Raw genomic sequence first — 6,940 nt, 5'->3', positions numbered from 1 at the left:
GGGATCCTGCCGGGTCCTCTGCCCAGGGTGCTGAAAGTTGTTCTGCTGTTGCCTCGGTTAACACAACCCCTCCCCCAGGTAGTTTGATTAGAATTGGCCCGAGGAGGACAGTTTTCTAGAAGTGGGAGGCACAAGAAGTAGCAGCGTTCCTTTCTGAGCATCTTTGCGGTCAGGGATTACGGCACATCTGCAGAGGTTCCAGCCAGTTCTGTCTCTTCGTATTCAGACTCTCTCTTCTTCTCCCACCGGCCCTGCTGACCCCCAGCAGCCCCAGGCCTGTCCCCAAAGGCCACAGCTTCCCACAGACTACACAGACTGTGCCCCTAAGCCCTCTCATGCGCTCCCATTTTGGTGACGGGACACATCTGGCTCCAGGTGCCCCTGTGAGTTCTTGTCCCCTGGCACCTGCTTCAGGAGGCTGGCCATCCGTCCTCTTCCGATCCTCCCCAGACCCCTCTAGACTTCCCGTCCCAGCTCCTCCTACAACTGTGCAGGTTCCTGTTGCTAGACTAGATCCCCATGGTATTCTGCTCTCTGACCAATTGCTGCCGGAAACGATTTTGGCACCTGAAGCGGTTCCAGAAACATACGCATAGAGATGGAATTGGTTTTCTAATCTGATCAGAAGTGCAAAGCTATAGTTGCCCTTTCTTCTCGTCCATTAGTCGCGTGAAATGGTCACTGACCATTTCAGTGACAGGTGCTGGCTCCCACACCTGATCATCCCAATAGTACTTGTCACTGAAAAATGATGAAATTCAAACAAGAAAAGAGGGTGTCTTCTATGGAAAAGAAATGATAGCATTTGAAGCTTCAATAAAGGTAAGGCACTAACATTGTGCTGCCAAAGAGTTGGGAGGAAGTCTGAAATCCAGATGGAATTCTGCACTCTGAATGTTTGGATGTGTCTTAAAATTTTGCCCTTAATAAGAAACCTAAACTAGAAACTAGAAAATTCGCCAGGAGTTTGGTTTTCACAATGAACACTCCCAGAAATGCCAATCGGAGTTAATGCCGACCACCACCAAAGAAGAGGCCCCAGATCAAAGAGATACGTCATTAGACATTTTCAGTTTGAAATAAGATGGTTGCAGCTACATACGTGTCATTTTGTCTTAAAAATTGGAGGCAAAATTCACACAGAGTAGTGAATCAGCCATTCTGAAGTATTCAGTGGAATGGCAGTTAGTGCATTCACACACGTGTGGTGCAAATTTCTAGTTTCCAAACATTTCAGCACCCACCCCAGAAGAATCTATGCATCATTTAAAACTGATTCTCTGCTTTGCAATAACTTTTTGAGTGACAGACATTGGTGGAGAGGACTGGGTGCCAGGGAGGGAGGCTTTGGCTTCGAGCTGCTCCTTGTCCCTCCACATGGTGAATCTTCTGAAGCATGAAGTCACCAGACATGGGGGTGCAGAGTTGGGAGGTGGAAGGAGAGGCGGACCCGATCGACAGCATGAGAGCTTCTGGGTCAAGCTGTGCCTGAAGCTGGATTCAAGCCTGGGGATTCTGCATTGCAGGAGCCAGTAAGGTCTCTGCTTTGCTGGTAAGTGTGAGTTGGGTTTTCCCACCTGACCTGTAACAGACATGATCCCACTGAACCTTTGCAGTGAGGGCTGCATTGTCATCTGAGCTCTAGTTTACTGACCTTGGTGGTGAGACTCAGACAGGAGTCAGAGGTTGAGCCTTTCTGCCTCTTCCTGCTCCTACCTGTCTCCATGACCCTCAGATATGAGGGAGGAAGGGGCTGGGTGAGCCAGGCTCTCTCTGTCCAGAGGCTTGGGACCCTCCCCTTAACCACCTCTCTGCTCTCCCATCTGTGCAGAAGCCCCTCACTGAGAGGAGCAGGCAGGGGTCCTCACTGGGGTCAGGAGCCTGCAGAACCATCAACCTTCATTGCTCCTAATGCCACACAAGATGCCCCCATGAAGGCATTTTCTTTGCTATTTGAGTGGGACATCAAATTTCCTCTGTGTTGAATTTTCTCCCGGTTGAATTTTCTCTATAAGCCTGCGAGGCAGCTCAGCTTCACAACCCCACGCCCGCACAGGCCTCTATGTGACCTCGAGCAGGTTCATTAACTTCTCCATGCTTCACAGCTCCCATCTACAAAATTTAATGGTTGGACTACACAGCTCCAGCCAATAGAGACATAAATGTGAGTCACATATGTAGTTTACAATTTCCTGGTAACCACATTTAAGAAGCAAAAAGAAGCAGGTAAAGTGTTTTAATAAAAGATTTTATTTAACTCCATCCATCCAAAATATTTTTATGCCATGTCATCAATATGTGTTGTTAATGAGATAGTTGACAATTCTTTTTGGTATGGCATCTTCAAAATCTAGGTATGTATTTTATGGTCACCACACAAGTCTTGGATGGTTCTGGACTAGACTAGGTTTCAAACTTTCAGTTCTGTGTTTTAAGCCACTGGCCCCTTTCCCCACTGAGACTCTGCTCTGTGTCCCATCCTATAAGTAGACAAGGGAGGTTTCTTTGATTGTTTCAGGACCTTTTTGACCCTCATGCCCGACACACTGCCACTTCCTTGCTTACTTCCTACTTCCGCCAGCCTCAGTTCAGTTCAGTTCAGTTGTTCAGTCATGTCCGACTCTTTGTGACCCCATGGACTGCAGCACACCAGGCCTCCCTGTCCATCACCAACTCCCGGAGCTTGCTCAAACTCATGTCCATTGAGTCGGTGATGCCATCCAACCATCTCATCTTCTGTTGTCCCCTTCTCTTCTTGCCCTCAATCTTTCCCAGCATCAGGGTCTTTCCCAATGAGTCAGTTCTTCCCATCAGGTGGCCAAAGTACTGGAGTTTCAGCTTCAGCATCAGTCCATCCAGTGAACACCCAGGACTGATCTTTAGGATGGACTGGTTGGATCTCCTTGCAGTCCAAGGGACTCTGACTACTGAAAAAACCATAGCTTTGACTAGACGGATATTTGTTGCAAAGTAAACCCTATTTGGAGTTAACTGTTCTAAGTAATCCCTGGGGGTTCTCATTATTTTGGCCATAGCTGACATTTAGATGTAGAGAAAGGCTCTGAGTTTTTCTCCCAGGACCCATGCTGCTGACTCCAGAACCTCTGGAAATCCATTTTCATACTTTCATTCCTGGAATCAATCAGCCCAGGAGAGGTTATGCTGCAATAACAAGTTCTCAAACCTCATTGGCTTCACACAGAGTTTATTTCTTCCTTGTGAGAAGTTTAATGTGAGCTCGTAGCCCTCCTGGGTGGTGTCCTCCACACAGTGACTCAGGCAACCAGGCTGCTTATATCTTCAACACGTGCTGTTGGTGGAGGGAAAGAGACTGGGAGCATCATCCTGGACACGTGGTTTTGTAGCCGTTCGACCAGCCAGAACGTAGGAGTGAGACCCCAGCGTAGTGCAAGGTACGGTCCTCCTGGGAGCCCAGGGGGAGGAAGTGATGCTTTCGGCTCTGAGCCAGTCCCTTCCTGCTTCGGCGCTGTGCTCACCTGCTTCTGCTGCTGGAAATGCTCTTTACTTCCTTTACTGTCTTTTTTGTCCGTTTGTTTTGAGCATCTATTTATTCGGCTGCATCAGGTCTTGGTTGCGGCACACGGGGGCCTTTGTGGAGTCACGCGGCATCTTTGGTTTCAGTACAGGGATTCTCTAGTTGTGGCCCAAATACTCAATTCCTCCATGGCACGTAGGATCTTAGTTACCTGACCAGGGATTGAACTTCATCCTCTGCCTTGGAAGGCAGATTCTTAACCAAATTTGAATTAAGTTCTGATGACCTCGGGCAGATGAACTGAGTTTCCCTGGATAGCTTAAAGGGTAAAGAACCTGCCTGCAGTGTGGGAGATCTGGGTTCAATCTCTGGGTTGGGAAGACCCCCTGGAGAAGGAAACGGCAACCCACCCCAGTATTCTTGCCTGGAGAATCCCATGGACAGAGAAGCCTGGTGGGCTACAGTCCATTGGGTCACAAAAAATCGGACACGACTGAGTGACTAACACTTTTCTGATGACCTCAGTTCCAATGCTACTTCTTCAGGAAGCGCAGAGGGGAGCCACTTCAGGGCCAGGGCTGGAGCACTAGGGGGCGGGGGTCATGCAGGCCTGGCCCCCCACAGAGGGGAGCTCAGGTTTCATCCCTTGGCCTGCTACCAGTGTGCTGAAATGGAAGAGGTTTCAGCCGGGCAGTGAGAGGATGGGATTTGCATTTGAGCACAACCTCCTGGGCTGCCTCTTGGATGGAGCACTGATAATGACACTTCTATTTTTAAGAAAGGCCAGCTCCCTTGGTGGTGCTCTGAGGAAAGGGCAACCCTGCAAGACACCACTTTGATGAATAATCTCGTCTCCATCGAAATATTTTACCAACGCTCCATGTAAGAGGCTTATACATTATTCAGCCTCACAGCTGTCTCGGCAGAGGGGACCCTGGCTGTTCCCTAATGAGCAGCCAAGGGCTGGGGAGTGGGCTGGGGCAATAGCCTTTGGATTTTCTCTGCATCTGAGCCAAGTTTTCGAGCCCCACCATTTCCAAAACCAAACTACCTCCTTCATGTCCACAAAACTTGATGATGAATGTGGACTGTCAGTAACCCAGGGGACACAGGGCTGGCTTCTGGGGACAAAGACATGAGCCAAGACACAATAGTGAGCTGTCCCCATGTGGTAAGGAGACCAACAGGCAGTTGGGAGGAAGGGAGGTTCTCAGGAACAAAGGGGCTGTGGGAACCCAGGTCTGGAATGGCTGCCTGGGGTGATAAGAAAGATGATTTGGGGTCTTGAAGGATGAGTAGGAGTTCACCAAGTGGGGGAGGTGGGTGAAGGTCTTGAAGGATGAGTAGGAGTTCACCAAGTGGGGGAGGTGGGTGAAGGTCATCCTTGCCTCTGGAAGGCTGTGAGAGCACAGAGGCCACTGTGGGTGGATCCTGGGAGTCAGGGACGTGACAGCCTCCTGCTCAAGGAGCATTGTGCATGCCCATTTTATAGATGAGCAAACTGAGGCTCTGAGAGGTGAAATTACTTGCCCAGGGTCAGGTGTCTGGTAAGTGGCAGGGTGGTGATTCGAACCCAGATCAATCTTAAGCCAAAGCCTGTGCTGGCTTAAGGGATCCAGGACCCCAGAGGTTATGTGCTGGGAAGGGGGCCACTTCAAAGAGCCAAGCTCACCCCACCTTGGTGGGCACATAGATTCTACCCCAGCCTGTTCAGGCTCAGAGCAGAGACCATGGCTCAGAGGCTGCCCTGCATCTGATGGGGAAAGGCTGACCCTGAGAAGGTCTCAGAGCTGGAGGGGTACCACCCTGGGCCGAGCTGAAACGAGGTGGCACGAGGCTGCACGGTCACGGGCATCAGGGAGGGCACAGGCTGGCTCCTGTGCCAAGGTGGGTGAAGGGCTGCGGCCGATGCCCCCGCCCGCCCTTCTGCACCAGAACGCTGGGCCCTTCTCAGCAGAATCTGTGGTGAGTGCATCGGCCTCTGCATCCCTACCCTTCAGATCATCTACAGAGTGAAGCGCTGGGACCTCTGCCGTCTTGGGCCACAAGGGATCTGAGACTGATGGAGCATTTGTGTTTCCAGAATGGCCTAGTTTTTATAGGAAAATCCTCCTGAGGCTGCTGCTTTGATGGCTGACAATTCTGGGCCGACTGGGGGACGCCATCCTGGTGGCCTGGACCCTGGGGGCTCTGGCTGGCGTCCTCCTCCCTCTCCTTCCCTCCAGTACTTGTGCCGCTCTGTGCCACGCTCTGAGACGCTAAGAAAACTCAAACCTAGTCCCCGGCCTTGGCCCTTTGCAGGCCTCCGACCCTGGGGCTGTGCCCTGACCTGCTTCAATCTTAGTGGCCTTGCTGCTGGGGAAAGAAGAGGGGCTGACAGGCAATGAGTGCCAGAGGGTGGTCCACACTGGGTTGAAGGACGGGGCTGTGGGAGCCCTGGGGTGGTGCCTGGGATCAGGAGGGAGCATCTGAGAAGAATCTAGGGCCTAAGGGCTTCCCAGGTGTCGCTAGTGGTAAAGAACCTGCCTGCCAACGCAGGAGATATGAGAGATGTAGGTTTGATCCCTGGGTCGGGAAGATCCCCTGGAGGAGGGCATGGCAACCCACTCCAGTATTCTTGCCTGGAGAATCCCATGGACAGAGGAGCCTGGTGGGCTATGGTCCATAGGGTTGCACAGAGTCAGACACTACTGAAGCGACTTAGAACAGGCACAAGGAGCTGTAGACAGGCAGTGGGTGGGGAGGCAGGGGGAGAGGTCAGCCCAGGCTGGGCCACGGAGGGCTTGTGGGTGTTACAGGGAGTAGAGTCCAGTTGGGCTGGGTCAGCAAGAGCTGGGCCTGGGCAGGGCTGGGCAGCTGGGCTGCAGGGGAGGAGGAGGCTCTGACAGCTTGCCTGGCAGGGCTGGGATCTAGTTTCTCCCAGTAAGTGACTTAACCCCTCTGTGTCTCCACTGCTATCTGTAACCTAGGGACAGTGATCCTGCCCATCTCATGGGGTGACTTGGTGCATCAGACACATGGGAATGGGGTAGGCGGACCCCTTGCATGCAGTAGGTGGTCCCTTGAGGGGAACTCTTGCCATTCTTGTCATTGTTCTTCAGAGGACAGTCCTGCCTGGTCAGGGTAGCTTGGAGGCTGTGTTTAGCAGCTGTGGCTGGGGTGGAATCAGTCAGTGGCCAATGGCTGCTCAGCTCTGAGAGCATCGCACCTGTGGGTATTGTATGATGGCGCCATCCTTCCTTCCCTCCACACTCATTCTGACCTTCTGCCCTAGATACACAGAGATGAACAAGGCTGGATGGGGCTGGGCGGGTGGACATAGAAGGTTGAGGGTGGGGCGCACCAATCTCCTGGGACCTTCTGGAAGCCTGTCTAGAAGATGTCAGGTCTGAACTGAGTTGTGGGGCTGAGCAGGTTAGCCTGCTGGACCCGTGGAGACAGAAG

The sequence above is a fragment of the Bos grunniens genome, chromosome 5 (genome assembly GCF_055505025.1).
Source record: "Bos grunniens cultivar Pamir isolate PY7600 chromosome 5, Bosgru_T2T1.0, whole genome shotgun sequence".
In the NCBI taxonomy this organism is placed as follows: Eukaryota; Metazoa; Chordata; class Mammalia; order Artiodactyla; family Bovidae; genus Bos; species Bos grunniens.
Note: the sequence above shows the minus strand (reverse complement) of the source record.